The sequence below is a fragment of the Jaculus jaculus genome, chromosome 1 (genome assembly GCF_020740685.1).
Source record: "Jaculus jaculus isolate mJacJac1 chromosome 1, mJacJac1.mat.Y.cur, whole genome shotgun sequence".
Lineage (NCBI taxonomy): Eukaryota > Metazoa > Chordata > Mammalia > Rodentia > Dipodidae > Jaculus > Jaculus jaculus.
The window spans coordinates 213,017,459-213,034,863 of record NC_059102.1 but is presented as its reverse complement, the minus strand read 5'-3'; positions in this window follow the sequence as shown (position 1 = coordinate 213,034,863).

Sequence of the window (17,405 nt, the reverse complement as noted above, 5' to 3'; positions counted from 1 at the left end):
ATGCAGGCCTATGTACCTAGTTTTGTTTGTTTGTTTGTTGGTCTCATTACCTTTTGGGGCAACTTCTAATTTCACCAATTCTGAGTACCCACCTTGATCCGCCTGTGTTGTGCTGTGGAGCTGGAGCTCTGGTCAGCTGTGCTGGCTGTGCTGCCACTGGGGGCTGAATGCTAGAGTCTCGATGTTCTGATTGTGGGGGTTGGGAGAGTTCCGACTTCTGGAGTTGCTTGTGCAGTTGCACCTGGGTCCCTTTCACTAGCTCTTTAGTAGATCTCAGCATCTTTCCTTCAAATTTCTTAATTTTGTAAGAAGTCTGATGAAGTTGAAAAATCCCCTTGTTTAGTGTCTTCTGCTACTGCTGTTTGACATGCCTGGTGAGGTGGTGCCAGGCAGGTATGCAGATTGCGTGGATGGCCAACCACAAGCACCTCAGTGGGACTCTGGTGGTTTTCCTCCTTTCTGGTGAATCTTGATCTCTCTGGCTTCTCCACAGTGTCCCTTCACTTTTTGAAATAAGAGTGTGTTTTGCTGGTGTTTTGCTTAAATCTCTCCATAGGCTGGTTTGGCATTGATTGTATGCTGCCATCTTACCTGGAAGTCCCATGGTGGAAGCTTTCTTGATGATTTGAACTCTCCTGTGTTGTTCTCCCCAAGCATGTTGGACATGCATTTGTTGGAGCCTGTATTGCTTTTTAGTATGAATGTAATTAGCTTGTTTATTTCTCTCAAGTAATTAAACAATGTGAAATTCATCTTTCAATTCTACAATATGAGACACTATGTCTGGCACCTAATAGGTACATTATGGATATTTCTCAAGTAGACAAACATGTAAAATGAGACCCAAGCTATGGAGACAATGATGTCCTCTTTGTCATCTCACTGCAGGGCTCTTCTCCTTACTGTGGCTGAACAAGGGGAATCATCATCATATTGTAAGAATGGATGATGCGAGTGGCTGAGGAGGCAGTGCGGCAGACAGCGGCTGGAGAGTAGCGCCCGCACTGCAGCCCACGGGACTGTGCTGCAACCGCCCTGGGCCTGCCCCAAGGAGCACCTGCCACAGCCACTGCACGCGGGCGAGAAACATGAAGGGAGAGCAGCAGTGAGCAACAGAGGAGCAGATCACAAGGTACAAGAACACGTGAACAGCGAGAGAACTTGAGCAGCTGTGGCTCCCTTCCCTCCCCCACAGCCTGTGCCCAGCTCCAGCGAACAGAGCAGCGGTCCAGGGACCCAGCCAAGCCAACTTGAGCGACAGCAGGATCCAAGCAGAAGCAGAGTCCAGCAGCAACATCAGCGATGCTGGCACCAGCAACAATGGCCCCAGCAGTGGCGGATCCAGTAGCAGCAGCTTCAGCGGCAGCAGTGGCAGATCCAGCAGCAGGGGTGCTGATCTGCAGGGCCACAGTTGCCAGGCTCAGTTTGCCCCACAGGAAAAGTCAGTGCCCAGCTCCAGAAATCAGAACATCAGCCCAATGACCCACCCAGCAACTTGACTGAGACCAAAAGTCATCCAAAAAGGTGTAAAACAAAGGAGCATCCAGATAATCTTCCTACAAGTGTGGTGATTGTTTTCCACAATGAGGCGTGGAGCACCCTTCTGCGAACTGTCCATAGCATCATTAATCGTTCACCAAGACACATGATAGAAGAAATTGTTCTAGTAGATGATGCCAGTGAAAGAGACTTCTTGAAAAGACCTCCAGAATGTTATGTGAAGAAACTCAAAGTACCAGTTCATGTCATTCAAATGGAACAGCGTTCTGGATTAATCAGAGCTAGACTAAAAGGAGTGCTGTGTCCAAAGGCCAAGTGATCACCTTCTTAGATGCTCACTGTGAGTGCACAGCAGGGTGGCTGGAGCCTCTCTTAGTCAGGATCAAGGATGACAGGAATACAGTGGTATGTCCCATCATTGATGTGATCAGTGATGACACTTTTGAGTATATGGCGGGCTCTGATATGACCTATGGTGGATTCAACTCGGAGCTCAATTTCCGTTGGTACCCTGTTCCCCAAAGAGAAATGGACAGAAGGAAAGGTGACCGGACTCTTCCTGTCAGAAGGACTAAAGGGATTCATTGAAGTTGCCTTCCTTCTTATGGGCAAGATTGAGCTATGAGACTTTCTCTGTGTCTTGAATAACCCACCACCAGGGGGCAGTAGAGCATTTGCTCATTAAGTGAAATAATCATCAAGCAAAACACAGGTGCCACCTTGACAAAAATTAGTGAAATCAAATGATCTTTGTATTTAAAATTTTTATCAGTAATATTTATTTTAGAAAAAAAATGTTTAAACTATTTTCAATAAAATTTGTAATTTAAAATAAAAAGAATGGATGATGCATTGGAAAAAAAAAAAAGCAATCTGCTATGTGACTTCAGAACAAAGACAGAAAAAAAAAATGATTCCACCAAATCTAGCTTGTTAAACCAATGAGTCTACTGGAGTTATTCACAGGCACATAGGTAAGGGGCCACTCACAGAAACATGGGTAACTCAGAGGAGGCAGCATCACCAAAAGGCCCAATCCAGCAGGAGTGGTGACACAAAAGCTGCATCCCTGCAATCCCCTGCCCAATTTGTAGGCAGATCCATCAGAGAATCTCATCTTTCCCCCTACCAACCTGCTTCTGTTCATTGCTTCCATAGCCACAGGAATGGGCCTATGAATCACAACTTTCTGAGGTGTTTGAGCCTTATAAATTTTATTAGCTTTCTAAGTCTTATGAGCCTCCATCTTCACTCTAGATTCTGTGTCAGAGAAAATGGCTACATAACAAAATCTACCTCTCATCAGAAGAAAAAATACCCACCCACTTTGACCTGGCCCCAAATCACTTTTTCTTTCATAAATGAGTGTAAGAGTCAACTTCTTGGAAAAGACTATCTGTGTTCTTGCTTTTTATGAGCAAGATAAGGTAACTGTACTCCACTTAGCACCATGCAGGCTCTTCTTTTAGGTGAATTATTTAACTGCTTATTGTTCATGCAGCACTGGTAAAACTCAAATTGGTTCACAAGGTAGAATACAATCATGTTACCTCAGGTTTCAAAAGTTCTAAGGAAGTATGTCTTTACAGAATTGCTTCTTACAAACCTGGCTTAGATAGAATGTATCCAGTTATTATTTTGCTATTTTTTATCAGTACAGGTCAGAAGGTTTTGGGGGTAGATCTATAGCTTCCTCCCCCTTCTTCCACTACATCAATGTACCTTCCTAGGGAAAGTAGACCATTTAGATACATTTTGCATTTCCTGACATTCCTTCAGATCAATAGTTCATTATCTGCTATATTTGCCAATATGTACAACCTTCAGGAGAGTTTCCATAATTACATGGAAACGAATATTAACAGGGGTTATATGATGTGGAATTCATATTTCTTCCTCTTAATTTTATACTGTCAATTTTGACCCTTAAACTGCCTGACAGTTTTCTCTATGGAACATGAGAGTCTCTCTCTGTACTTCTCATTTAGATAGCAACTTTAAGTGATAAAACCTGTGGGCCACTTAGCCTGTGCAAAATGGTTAAACCACCTATCAAGATCTCCTGGCTTCTTTAACAACTGCTTTCTGTCAGGTGGGAAAGGCTATCTTCTCAGGAAATCAAGGGCCATTAGCTTTAATTAACTGTCCCTATTCTTTTCCTCTTAGGGGATGTATTTTAAATGACTATACATCATCCCATGCTTGGTAATTACACTTTATTAAACATGATGAAGCATCTTCAGAGAAGAGCACCATTATTATAAATTGATTTTACAAACAAATTCTCATGAGATCTGTTAATTATCTCCTGAAACAGAGATTATCTGCCTCCAGTGAGGGGATTTTTTTTCATTCCTTCCTGTAGTGGTAATGATATCTTGCAGTAGGAAGTGCAATGTAGACAGTGAAAGGCATTGTCTCAGAATAACAGACATGCCACCTTAGTTCTATGAAGGAAAATAGCCCCAAGAAGACAAAGATTGAAAATACAACTGAATTTTGGAAAATAGCTCTCAGTTATCTTTCATGGCTCATGCTGGCATAATTAAGCAGAATAGTTCATCTTCATCATTGCTTTATATCTCTAACTTTAATTTCTATATGCTATTAGCAAATCAGCAAAAGTATTCCATAACCTTCCCTGAGTGAGGAAGTACTGAAAAAGTCCCACAAATGGACAGAAAAAGAAAAAGAATAAAGTGCAAAGGACAAGCCTGTCTTAATCTCATCTTTGTCAGAAGTGTGACTTGACCATCCCCCATGGAGTTGCAAGCTGGGGACAGCTTCCATCACTGTCACAAAATACCTATATGATCAACTATAAACTAGAGAAAGTTTCTTTTGGCTTACAAAATAGTTTCAGTCTATGGTTTGTATGTGCTTTTACTTTAGCCTACGTAAATGAAGTATGTCATGACTACAGCACATAGAGGAAAAAAATCTTTTCATGTGAAGAAGCCAAGAAAATAAAGTAGATAAAAGGAGTCAGGACCCCATATCCCCTGTAGGACCACTACCCAGGACCTATCTTCTTCCAATTAGACAGGTTGTACATTTCAGACAACTCCACAACTGGTGAGAAAGCCTTTAACAAGTGGGCCTTTGGGGGGACACTTATCCAAACCATAACAAAGAATCTAATTGAAGTGCTTACTTTCTTTAGTATATTTTCAAATCTCTTATTTATAATAAATTAAAGTACAAAATCACATTATGTAGCTAAATATAAGTGTACCATATATATATATATAAAGATAATGCACAGGACCCAATGAGCAATACATAAACATTCTTATTAAGGTGTCAGGATCTGAGCATCAATTTACATTTGACATGGTCTTGTTGGCACTGAGTTTTCTACTGTGAATTTCCAAAAGAAGAACACAAGCCAAAAGGTTGAATCATAATCTCATTAGGCACAACATGGCATTCTTTCTCAAGTAGTTTATGCCAAAATTATGTTCATATTGTTTACAATTCAGTAGAGCCTGTGTGCGTGTGTATGTGTGTGCATGTGTTTGTCTTTTCTTGACCTTTTTTTTTTTTAAATTTTTTATTTATTTATTTGAGAGTGACAGACACAGAGAGAAAGACAGATAGAAGGAGAGAGAGAGAATGGGCGCGCCAGGGCCTCCAGCCTCTGCAAACGAACTCCAGACGCGTGCGCCCCCTTGTGCATCTGGCTAACGTGGGACCTGGGGGACCGAGCCTTGAACCGGGGTCCTTAGGCTTCACAGGCAAGGGCTTAACCGCTAAGCCATCTCTCCAGCCCTTTTCTTGACCTTTTTAAGAGAAAAGTATTTCCATGAGACTAAGAATCATATTGTCAAAATGAGATAATAGTTCAGAATCCTCGTGATAGAAGTGATACGATTATGATTATTTTATACATGTATCCAAATATAGAGGTCATCGATCTTACATTTAATTCCCAAAGAACTGGGAGAATTATCCTATATTCCAGGAGAGGGTACCGAAACTCTAAGCAATTAGATGCCTCTTGCCATATAGATAAGGAAATGGCAGTACAAGTTTAAGCCTGAGTGAAATCCTTACACTGTGACTATGGAGTTTTTCCTTGCTCTACTGCCTTCAGCACATCCACCAGATTGATGTCAGGAAATTCTAGGTGTGACACACCTACTTTGTTTTATGAAGTGCTCATGTTCTTCAAAATAAATACAGCACAGTATCTCCAACTCATGACTTTAGTAATGACTTGCTGACGGTATTAAACAAGATAGAAAATACTGTGAACTGCCTGAACAATACTCTAGCAAGCTGAGTTGCAACTTCTAATATCAATCTTCTTTAGTGTCTCTTTTGTTCATCATTTTCACTTAGAGTGTGATCCAGCTTTTCTCAAGGAAAGCCATCATTTCACTTATGGCTTTCGAAGCTGTGATCCTATGAGGACAGTAAAGTTGTAAGTCCCTTTTGGTGACGCTTATTCACACATGCCTAATGTTAAATTTAGTCTTTGAGTATGTACCAGCTCTCTGCATCAGGCAGGGTCAGCTAATGAGGTTTCACTAGTGAATAATAAAAGAGACAAATCAGCCTTTGTTTTTGGGGGAATAAAATAAATAGGTTGGTCTGCCAGTCTGATGTTGCAAACAAAAATGCACCAGGTTATCTTGTGTTTGGAGCACAAAGATAAGAGTTAAGAGCTTGGAAACTTGCTTACCACTCACTTTCCACCAGAAAATCACTGTATGTTCTGTCTGTAATTGCAGCCAAGCTCTTTCGTGGGATTCTACCATGGAAAATGGGTACCAGACATGAGCTCATTCAGCCTTTGTCCTATTACCCATGGATACTGCAAAAATAACTTTTTAAGTCAGTTATCTTTGCTATGAGTATTCAACACACACAAAGAATTATCCAACCCAAAATTCATCTCCTTTTCTTCCCAGAATGTGAGCCCAGAGTTCAGGACCTGTCTGAGTTTCATGAAATCCTGTCTTGTAAATAGCACAAGGATGGGGGCAGGGAGAAAGAGAAGCAGAGAAAGAGAATGAAAGAAACAGACAGACACAGAGAAACCCTTTCTGTAAACTCTAAGTATTTCATACAGCATTTGGGGCCTGATTGACAAATCTAGTTCATTTCCTTTAATTTATTGACATTGGGAAACAAATATTTAACACGAGAATGGCTTTGTTATTGATATTCAAGGATAATGAGAAAAAGAATTTGGAGATTGACTAAACATGACTTTGGAAGACAGTACTGCTGTTTCCTTGCTGTGGAGTCTCTGTACTGTGGTCTGTGCTTGAGAGAGATTAATTAATGAGTGGTAAGAGAAGATACACACACAGAGGTTTTGCTAGAGTAGAGTCTTCAAAGCTATGTGTGGTGGCCCATAATTTTTATTTTTTATTTTTATTTTTTTTGGTTTTTCAAGGTAAGATTTCACTCTAGCTCAGGCTGACCTGAAATTCCCTCTGTAGACACAGGGTGGCCTTGAACTCATGGTGACTTGCCTACCTCTGCCTCCTGAGTGCTGGGGGCTCATAACTTTAATCCCTGCACTTTGGAGGGTGGAATATCTTCTAGAGTTTGAGGCCAGCCTGAGCTACAATAGAGTGAGTTTTAGGTCAGCCTTGGTTACAGTGACATTTTGCCTCAAAAAGAAAAAGACTCCTCCAGAGTGAATTATAGACAAGTCCAAAATAATAGAATCAAGGTGATTCCATTATAATAACTTCTATATGTTCAAAAAGACATAGCCCTGTAATTGAGTGGTGAATTTTTTAGACATAAATTTTATTTGCAACATTCGAATTAATCTCAAAGTGTTGTCCTGTGTCTTTAGCTTCATTATTGTGGGACATAACTGTTTTCTATTCAGTTGACTGACTTTTATTTGGATCTTGCTATACCTCACCTTGATCTATTATTAGTAACATTAGTAGAACCAGACATCATGACAAGAAAAGACTATGCTTTTTAGGCCCAGTATCTAATCTTGATTTCTTAACCTCAGTTATCTCCTGTATGAAACAGGTCAATGATTCCTCATTGCTCAGATTACTGTAGGTATTAGACATTCACAAGTGCCTGTGGGCTGTGCAGTGAACTCCAGAGATGCATCTTCCATAAGTCCACAACTATGCAAAGGAGGGCTTTCTGGTGATGTGGCCGCCTTTGAGTCACCCATGATCCTGTAAGCAACCCCTCACCCTGCTGTGTAATAACCCCAACAAGCTAATTTGCTCACCAAAACTGGTTTTGGTGCAATTGTGTTTTTGTCTGTTGTCTGAGCCCAATTTGGAAGGGATAGACACATGTTTGTTTCTCCCTAGTGATAAGTTTTGTGGAAAATATAAGCAGGACTCCTCTCTCCTGAAGGAAAATCATCACATACTATTAAAATTAGCTACCTTATCAGGAAACTTTTTTTTTTTTAGCACAAAATTAACTTTATTAGAAAAAAAGAATCATAAACCTTTCAAAGAAAGATAACAATACAGTTTCTATATGTTTTATCCATAGCATACAATATAAAACTAAATATACTAGATTTCATGTAGTAGCAGAATATGGCTAACTGTCCACAACAAGACATTGGACATACCAGACAAAGGCTGTAAAAGAGAGATTATGCATATGCTCAGTAAGTCTAATATTAGATTGGGCATAACAGAAGAGAGCAGTATAAATTAATTAGAATTGTCCAATCAGAAGGTAGAAAATAATATGAGGAAAAATGAACAGAGCCTTAGGGAATTCTGCTAATTACTAAATCTGTCATGCATGTAAGTGTAATTCTAAAAAATAACATGAGGTGAGAAAACAGGGCAAAACAAAATACTTGCAAGTTTTTTTTTGTTTCTCTGTTTTTTTACTTATTTGGTAAAAAATAAATAAAGATGCAGATAACCCCACACAAAACAAACACAAAGAAAATATAACTAGGACCATCATAATTTTGCCATGTTTATAAAAGATTAGGAATGTATCTCAAAGGAGGAACAATAAAGACAACACATTATATACCTGGAAACAGCAATGTAAATTGTGTGGGCTGAGTCCTCAACAGAAAATACATAAATAACAACAGCAGAATAAATGGAGAACAAGCAGATTGATACCTTAAATACAACAAAAGAAACCAGAATTATAATTTCCCAAAAAGCATTCTTTATAATTTTATTTAGAGATTAGCCAGATCTGAGTCAATTTACCCCATTTGTCTTCACCCCAGAAGACTAGATTATAAAGTGTGATTGAAGAAAGTGTTCTTCTTCCGGCAATCTTCCTCCTGTTTCCTGTCACTGTGCCTCTCACAGGGCAGCTATTCATAAATAATTGTCCAGAATCCATGAGTGATTCCAGTTACAAGTACAAGTTATAAGTACAAAGTAGTTTTTACCAAGTATCTTTACTTTGCTTTTCTGTGTTTTCTGACCCAATTCTGCCTTTTGTAATATTTGAAAATTTTTAACTTGCTTTATGTTTCAAAACTTTAATAAATTAAGTCAATTTTTACAGGAAGAATTGGATTGTGGTATCTGAGTGGTAAATGACTCTCTGAAAACCAGAGGGAGCGAAAAATTTAATAACTAACCCCAAGATTAAAAGGCCTTGAAGAAACATCAGAGACATTCAGTCCCAGACAAGTCTGACAACTCCCCTGATTGATGTACTTTACTCAGAAGGCCTGAAAGGAACAGAACCCATCTGGGGTGTCCTCCTTAGACAATTCTGCTGACAAAGCTTATTCTGAGCAAGAACACAAATAACAACAGTGTCTTATCTACTTCCCTTGGACCTACATCTAGTCCAGTCTGTTTTTCATAGAATCCTCATGAAAAGCTTGAACCCCACCATGGCTCAGTGCTTCAGCCTCCATCTCACTGTAAGTCTGCAGCCCCTCTCTGTAATAAATAGTCTCTCTGTTGAGATCAAGTCCAGTATTTTCCTTTGCTTTTCTCTTTCACTTTCCTTACAGTATACAAAAAGAACTTTGGAATAACCAAGTCTTCTTTGGAAGTTTTATGGTTTCAGTTTATTACTGCCTATAATATTCAAATTGTCTTTTTTAATTTGATTTATTAGTTTTCTTTTTTAAATTTTAATTTCTTTCTTTATTTTTTAATTTGATTTATTAGTTTTCTTTTCTTTTTTATTTTAATTTCTTTCTTTTTTTAAATTTGATTTATTAGTTTTCTTTTCATCAAATACAGGCAGTTTGGTACCATTGTTTAGGCTCATCTATGATATACCCCCTCCCATTGGACCCTCCTTGTTGATGTAAATGGGTCGTGCATTGTGGAATTAGCCCCCAGTTATTGGTATGATGAATGTCTCTGCAAATCATGACCCAACATGTGACTCTGACATTCTTTCCGCCCACTCTTCTGCAAAATTTCCCTGAGCCATGTTGGGTTCATTTTTGGTCTGCTTCAGTGCTGAGGTGTTGGGGGCCTCTGAGGCTCTGGCTCTCTGATTTGGTAGGAGTTGATTTTTCTCTCTGTTGGTCTCCTTCCCCTTTGTGCTGGTATCCGGTTCACAGGAAAACATCACCCTTGCTTGTTTCACCAATTGTCCTTAGTTTCAGTTGGGCCCCTTTTGAGGTATGTTGGGTCAGCTCTCTCCTTAGGATCTGCATCTATCTGAAAAAGAGAAGCAGATTCTCCAACAGAGAGTAAGTTAGCACCTGGTAAATTGAGATAGCACTTACTTTTTTGATAGACAGTTTGATAGGTTAGGCCCTCTTGTACCCCATGATTGACAATAGCTTGATATTGTAGAGTGGGCTTGTGTTTGGGTATGGTTCTGACTTGTTTCCCAGCTCCAGCTATGGGTCTAGTACCACTGAGGGGATCAGTCAGCCAAATAAAGAGTAGTTGGTTCCTCACCATGGCTGTGTGCCACTATTGAACTTGTGTGGGCATCACGTCAGGTTATTTGTTGCTAATTAGATTAGACAATGAGTTGCTTGGACAGATATTGGTCATTTCCCTCAGTCGCTCATGTAGCGCCTTCTAGCACTAAACACGCTGACTGTCTGGGGATTGACTCTCTCCTGGCTTCCAGCCATGCCGTTTGATTTTACGTATCAGCTGCATATGGAGTCTTCAGCAATAGGGTCTTACCACTGGCCTTTGGTGGGTCAAAAAGTACTCTGACAGAAGACTGCCATTGTTTTGGGAAACCTTGTAGGTTTCTCTGATCAAAATCTCATAGTGGATGGTAGCCCCAAGCCGGAAGTGTGGGTTACAGGTCAGTATCCACTAAGAAATTGAGGAAAAACATAACTAATATACAAGAGTTAGAGAGGAGAGAGATAGAGGGGAGAGGGGGAGAGGGAGGGAGGGAAGATGTAGAAGATTTAGGTTAGCCTTGATCCTACCCTCTCCAGTGTCTTGTGCTTCAGATGTTTCCTGTAAGGGTCTAGTGAAGGTTCAGCCATTTGCTCTGACTTTTAGGAAGTAGAATTTTACGGTAACAATGCCATTTGAGTCCAGATTACTGTTTTCCACCCTTCGATGCCCTCCCCGCCCTCCCTTCCATCCTATTGTCTAGTCCATGAGCTGCTTGCTGAGTATGTAATGTATCTTGGGTAGATTCAGGTTAGGTGTTGTAGATGAGTGAGACTATGTGTCTATTTTTTTTCTGTGATTGGGTAAGCTCACTGAGAATGATCTATTCCAGGTTCAACCATTTTTCCTCAAATTTCTTTGTGTCGTTTTTTCTTACTGCTGTATAGAATTCCATTGTGTAGATATACGACATCTTTGTTATCCATTCTTCTAATGATGGACATCTGGGTTGATTCCAGCTTTTAGCTATTACGAATTGAGCCGCTACAAACATGGTTGAGCAAATCTCTCTGGCCTGTGGTTTGAAGGTTTTAGGGTAGATGCCCAGTAAGGGTATAGCTGGGTCTGTTGGTATTTACATAGTCAGCTTTTTTAGGAGTCTCCATATTGCTTTCCAGAGTGGATGTACCATCCTGGATTCCCACCAACAGTGAATGAGTGTCCCTGCTTCTCCACATACTCGCCAGCATTTATTTTCATTTGACTTTTTCATGTTGGCTATACTTATTGGGGTAAGGTGGAATCTCATAGTTGTTTTAATTTGCATTATTCTGATGATTAGGGATGATGAACATTTTCTTAAGTGTGTGTTTGCCATTTGTATTTCTTCCTCTGTGAACTGCCTGTTCAACTCTGTGCCCCATTTTGTGAGTGGGGTATTTGTCTGCTTATTGTTTAGACTTTTGAGTTCTTTGTAAATTCTAGAAAGAAGGCCTCTATCAGTTGGATAACCTGCAAATATTTTCTCCCACTCTGTGGGTATTCTATTGGCTTTGCTTATCATATGCTTGGCTGTAAAGAAACTCTTCAGTTTCATTTGATCCCATTGGTTGAGTGACTGTTTAAGAACTTGAGCCACTGGGGTTTTGTTCAGGAAGTGTTTTTCCATTCCTATATCATGGAAAGTACTTCCTAAATTTTCTTCTAGTAGTATTCGACTTTCTGGTCTTATGTTGAGGTCTTTGATCCATTTGGATTTGAGTGTAGTGCATGGTGAAATGTGTGGATGAAGTTTTAGTTTCCTGCATGTGGTTATCCAGTTTGTCCAGCACAATTTGTTGAAGATGCTATCTTTATTCCAGCCTATATTTTTTGGGCCTTTGTTGAATATCAAGTAGTTATAGTTGCTTAACCCAAAATCCGTGTCCTCAACTCTATTCCATTTGTCTATACTCCTGTTTTTATGCTAGTACCATGCTGTTTTTATTAGTATGGCTTTGTAGTATAGCTTTAAATCAGGTATGGTGATGCCACTAGAGGTATTTCTTTTGTGTAGGATATGTTTGGATATGCGAGGACTTCTGCCTTTCCATATGAAATTTGAGATCATTTTTTCTATCTCTGTGAAGAACACTGTAGGGATTTTAATTGGAATGGCGTTAAATCTATATATTGCGTTTGGTAGGATTGCCATCTTCACAATGTTAATTCTGCCTATCCAGGCACATGGGAGGTCTTTCCATGTTCTCAAGCCCTCCTGAATTTCTTTTTTGAGAGTTTTTATATTTTGGTTGTATAGATATTTTACTTCCTTGGTTAACGTTATTCCAAGGTATTTTATTTTATTTTTTTTATTGGTATTGAAAATGGGACTCGTCCTTTATTTCTTTTTCTGTGTCTTTGTCATTTGCATACAGAAATGCTACTGATTTTTGTGCATTGATTTTGTATCCTGATACTTTGCTATAGGAGTTACTAACCTTCAGGAGTTTTGGGATCAAGTGTCTCGGGTCTCATACACATACAATCATGTCATCAGCGAATAGAGCTAACTTAACTTCTTCCTTTCCTAATTGTATCCCTTTTATTTCCTTCTCCTGTCTTATTGCTTGGGCTTGGACTTCCAGAACTATATTGAAAAGCAGAGGTGAGAGAGGACATCCCTGTCTTGTTCCTGATCTCAATGGGAATTCCTCCAGTTTCTCTCCATTAAGTATTATTTGGGCCTTTGGAGCTTTGTATATTGCCTTTATTATGTTAAGATGTGGACCGGCCATGCTGATTCTCTCAAATGTTTTGATCATGAAGTGATGTTGTATCTTGTCAAAGGCCTTTTCTGAATCTTTCAAAATGACCATGTGGCTTTTATGTTTAAGCTTGTTTATGTGGTGAATTACATTGACAGATTTTCATATGTTGAACCACCCTTGTGTTCCTGGGATAAATCCCACTTGGTCAAGGTGGATAATGCTTTTGATGTGTTGTTGGATTCGGTTTGCGAGTATTTTGTTGAGGATCTTTGCATCTATGTTCATTAGGGAAATAGGCCGGTAGTTTTTTTTTACTTGTGGCATCTCTACCTGGTTTTGGGATTAGGGTGATAGTAGCTTCATAGAAGAGTTGGGTAGCTTTTCCTGTTCTTCAATGGTGTGGGATAGTTTTAGAAAGATTGGTTTGAGTTCTTCCACGAAGGTTTGAAAAATTTGGCTGGGAATCCATCTGGTCCTGGACTTTTCTTATTTGGGAGGTTTTTTATTATTTATTTAATCTCCGTGAGTGTGATGGATTTATTGAGGTGATTAATCTGCTCTGAGTTTAGCGTTGGTAGATGATATGCATCCATGAATTTATCCATCTCCTCCACATTTTCCAGTTTTGTGGAGTAGAGGTTTTTGAAATAAGTCCTGATGATTCTGCCGATTTCACTTATGTCTGTTGTGATCTCTCCTTTTTCATTTTGAATTTTGTTAATTTGGAGTCTCTCCTTTTTTGCTTGATCAAATTGGCCAGAGGTTTGTAATTTCTTAGAGTTTAGAGAGTTTCATTCCAGGCCCTTCTAGATTTCAGGGTTTCCATTGAGAAGTCTGAAGTAAATCTGATGGGGTTTCCTTTGAAAGTGATGTGCTGTTTTTCCGTAACTGCTTCTAGGATTTTCTCTTTAGTGTCAATGTTTAACGTCTTAATGATAATATGTCTTGATGAGTTTCTCCTTGGGTCTAGTCTGTTCAGAGTTCTGTTTGCTTCTTGTATCTTGATTGGTCTTTCTTTTAAGAGACGGGGGAAGTTTTCTTCAATTATTGTGTTAAATACGTTTCCATGCCTTTGGTCTGAAATTCTTCTCCTTCTGGTATTCCAATGATTCTGCTATTAGGACGTTTAAGTGTATCACACCATTCTCTCATGTTCTGTTCACAGGAACTTTTGAATTTACTGAAATTTTTGGACTCTTGAACTGTTTTTCCATCCTGTCTTCCAGATCAGAGTTTCTATCTTCCACTTCGCTGACTCTATTCTTGAGGGCCTCTAGCGAGTTTTGGACTTGTTCAATTAAGTTTGCATTTTCTACTACTTTCCTATGTATCACTTCCTTCGCTCTGTCCAGCTCCCTGTTCGCCTGATTTTCTGATTTTCTTGATGATTCTTGGAAGTCATCCTTCCATTTCTTTATATTTTCATTTAGTGTGGCCAGGTGATTTTTAAGGTCCTCTTTTTTTTCACTCTTCCTCAATTCTCTTAGCTCTCTTTGAATTCCTTTCAGTGTCTTATCATATTGCTCTAGCTTAGTGATGGTAGCATCCACACGATTATTTGTCCTTTGTAGCTTTCCTGCCAGTTCTAGCAGTAGGTTGGTCAGGATTGCATTGTTCATAACTTCCACTTGATGTTCTGATCCTAAACACTCTTCTATGTTTTGGTTAGATGTAATCCTTGTTGGACTGGGTGATCTGTCTGGATTTTCTTGCATTTTATTTTTCATGTTATTTCTTTTGTGCTGTGGTCTACCCATGTCAGTGTATGGGCAGGTAGGTGGGTGGAGCAGCCTGGGATCTAGCTTAATGAGTATACAAGGCAGCCTATGGCTGTTACAAGTAGCCTGGGTTTTTGCTCTCTCTTTCCAAAGCCGCCTATCTATAGCCTGATTGGGGCACCAAAGTTGCCTGAATTCTCTCCCAGTAATGCACCTAAGCTGCCTGCCTTCTAGTTTGGAAGTGGACTGAGGCAGCAAGCCCTGAAGCTGCCCAAACTCTGGCTGGGAATACTGGGACCTGCAAACTGTCTGAGCTCTCCTGCCTCAGGGGAGTGGGGGATGGGTAGCGATGGACAGGTAGGGGATGGCACCTGAGCTGGCGCTAGTGACTCAGTGTGGACTTGTGTGGCCCTTGCTATGGGACTGTGCCCGCTGCACGTTCACTTGTAGTGCAGAGGTAGCTGATGCAGGCATGGGATTCGGACACAGCAGAGGCTGGGTGGCAGGCAAGCAATCAGAGCACAGCAGCAGGGGGTCTGGCAGCTGCTTAATTAAGACAGAGGCGGCCCCTGAGGGCATAGGAACCGAGCACAATGTGGCTGGCCAACACGCAGGATCAGAGCACAAAGGCGGAGATCCCCGTGCGTCAGCACAGCAGGCTGGCAGGCACGATGGGCTGGCAGTTGCGCAATCAGTGCACAGCAGGGCAGCGTGGGGCACAGGGCATGGGGTGCGGGGCGCGGTGGCTGTATGTGTGGGGGTAGACTATCCACTCTAGGCGGGATGCGTGCTTTCCTGTTTTTCTCACCTCTGTGCCCTGCCACTGGCAAGAAGACCCTGATAACCCTTAATTTCTTGCCTTTCTTTGCCAGGGGAGCGCGGGTTGGGGTGGGGCGCAGGGCACAGGTATGTGTGCTTCCCTGTTTTTCCCCACTCTGTGCCCTCCCCCTGGCAAAAAGACCCTGTTAGCCCTTAATTTCTTGCCTTTTTCTCCCTGGTATCTGGAGTGCAGCTAGGCAGTCGCCATCTTGGCCAGAAGTTCTCCTCAGGAAACATTTTATTTCATAATCATTAAGTTGTATGGTTTTTTACCTCATGGTCACACATAAACATCTCATCAAATTTGTTTTGAAAAGAATGAGCTACTTTATAACATTCTTATTTTCTAAATGCTACAGTGAGTTATGTCTGGTGGGGACTAAACAAATAAGAAAAGCTATATCCTTCCTGCTACTTGGGTATATTAAATATATTCAGGAAAATAGACTTTTACTCTTTCAAAAGTGAATGTTGCTTTCCACATTGTGATCTAAGAGCTGTCGCCCAAGCTTCCTCAGCAGTATAGACCTGAAGCCAAAACTCATGATGTGTGTCATACCTCCTATCAGGAGCATTTCCCATAGGCCAAACAAGGCGACATGCAGTGAGCACTAAAAGAGGATCCAGAAATGAATGTGAAATTGGAAAGGTGGGGTTCCATTGGGCCTAGAGGATAAAGGAAGTGTTAAGTGCAGATCGGTGGCACAGAAGCTTTAGACCATTTGTGTTCACACCATTAGCACTGACCTGCTCTGCTCAGCACTGCACAACAGGGAGCCCTGTGAGCCTAAAACAGAAAAGCAAGGCAAAATGGTCCTATGTCATAACAACTTGCACTTTTTGCCAGAAAAAAACTGTCTCAGTATCTTTTGGACAACACCCAAAATCTTTCCTCCCACATGTAATGTGTTTCCCTGGCCCACAGTGCTTAGGCCTCAGAGTGACAGTCATTATCAATGAATGAAATGCCTTACTCATTTACCCATGCTATATGGTTTTTAAATATCTTCATTTTGTTCGTTGTCCTTTATTTCCTCATAATAGTAACCTAAGAGCCCCCTAAATTTTAAAAACTTAAAGCACCATTCTAAGGCCCTACTTCCCCTTTCATTTTGCTTTCACTGGTAATTAACATCTCTAAGAAATGACCTAGAAACATGAACATTAAAATTATTTCCTTCTCTCTATTCTCACCTCAACCTCTTACTATTCTAGTAATTTTCTTATCATGTTCTGAAAGGTGAATCATCAAAGACTTATCATCTTTAAATTTCTAGAACATTGGATCAGTTGTGATCTCCCTCCTCATGTTTCAGTGGTACAGCTCAATTCTATTGGCTCTTCTGTGTTCTTTTTTCTTACATGAAGGAGAAATAGCAGATAGTTCAGATTTTCATCTCAGACCCATGTCTGGAACTTACCTCACCATGTTACCAATTAGCTTCAAATAGAAAATATCAACCAGGCCAAAGTTGCAGTAAATATTCTATTTTAAAAACTAACATAAACCTTCTACATTTTCCCTCACTCCATCTCCCTCTCACACTCTCTCTCTCCCCTCTCTAACTCTTGTATATTAGTTATATTTTTCCTCATTATCTTAGGGAGCACTGACCTGTAACTCCCAGTACCAGCATGGGGATACCATCCATAATGAGCTTTTGATCAGAGAAACTTACAAGGTTTCCTAAAAGAATGACAGATTTCTGCCAGAGTACTTGATGACCCACCAAAGGTTGGTGGTAAGACCCTATTGCTGAAGACACCATATGCAGCTGACAAGTAAAATGGAACGGCTGGAAGCCAGTAGAGAGTCAGTCCCCAGATAGTCAGCGTATCTAGTGCCA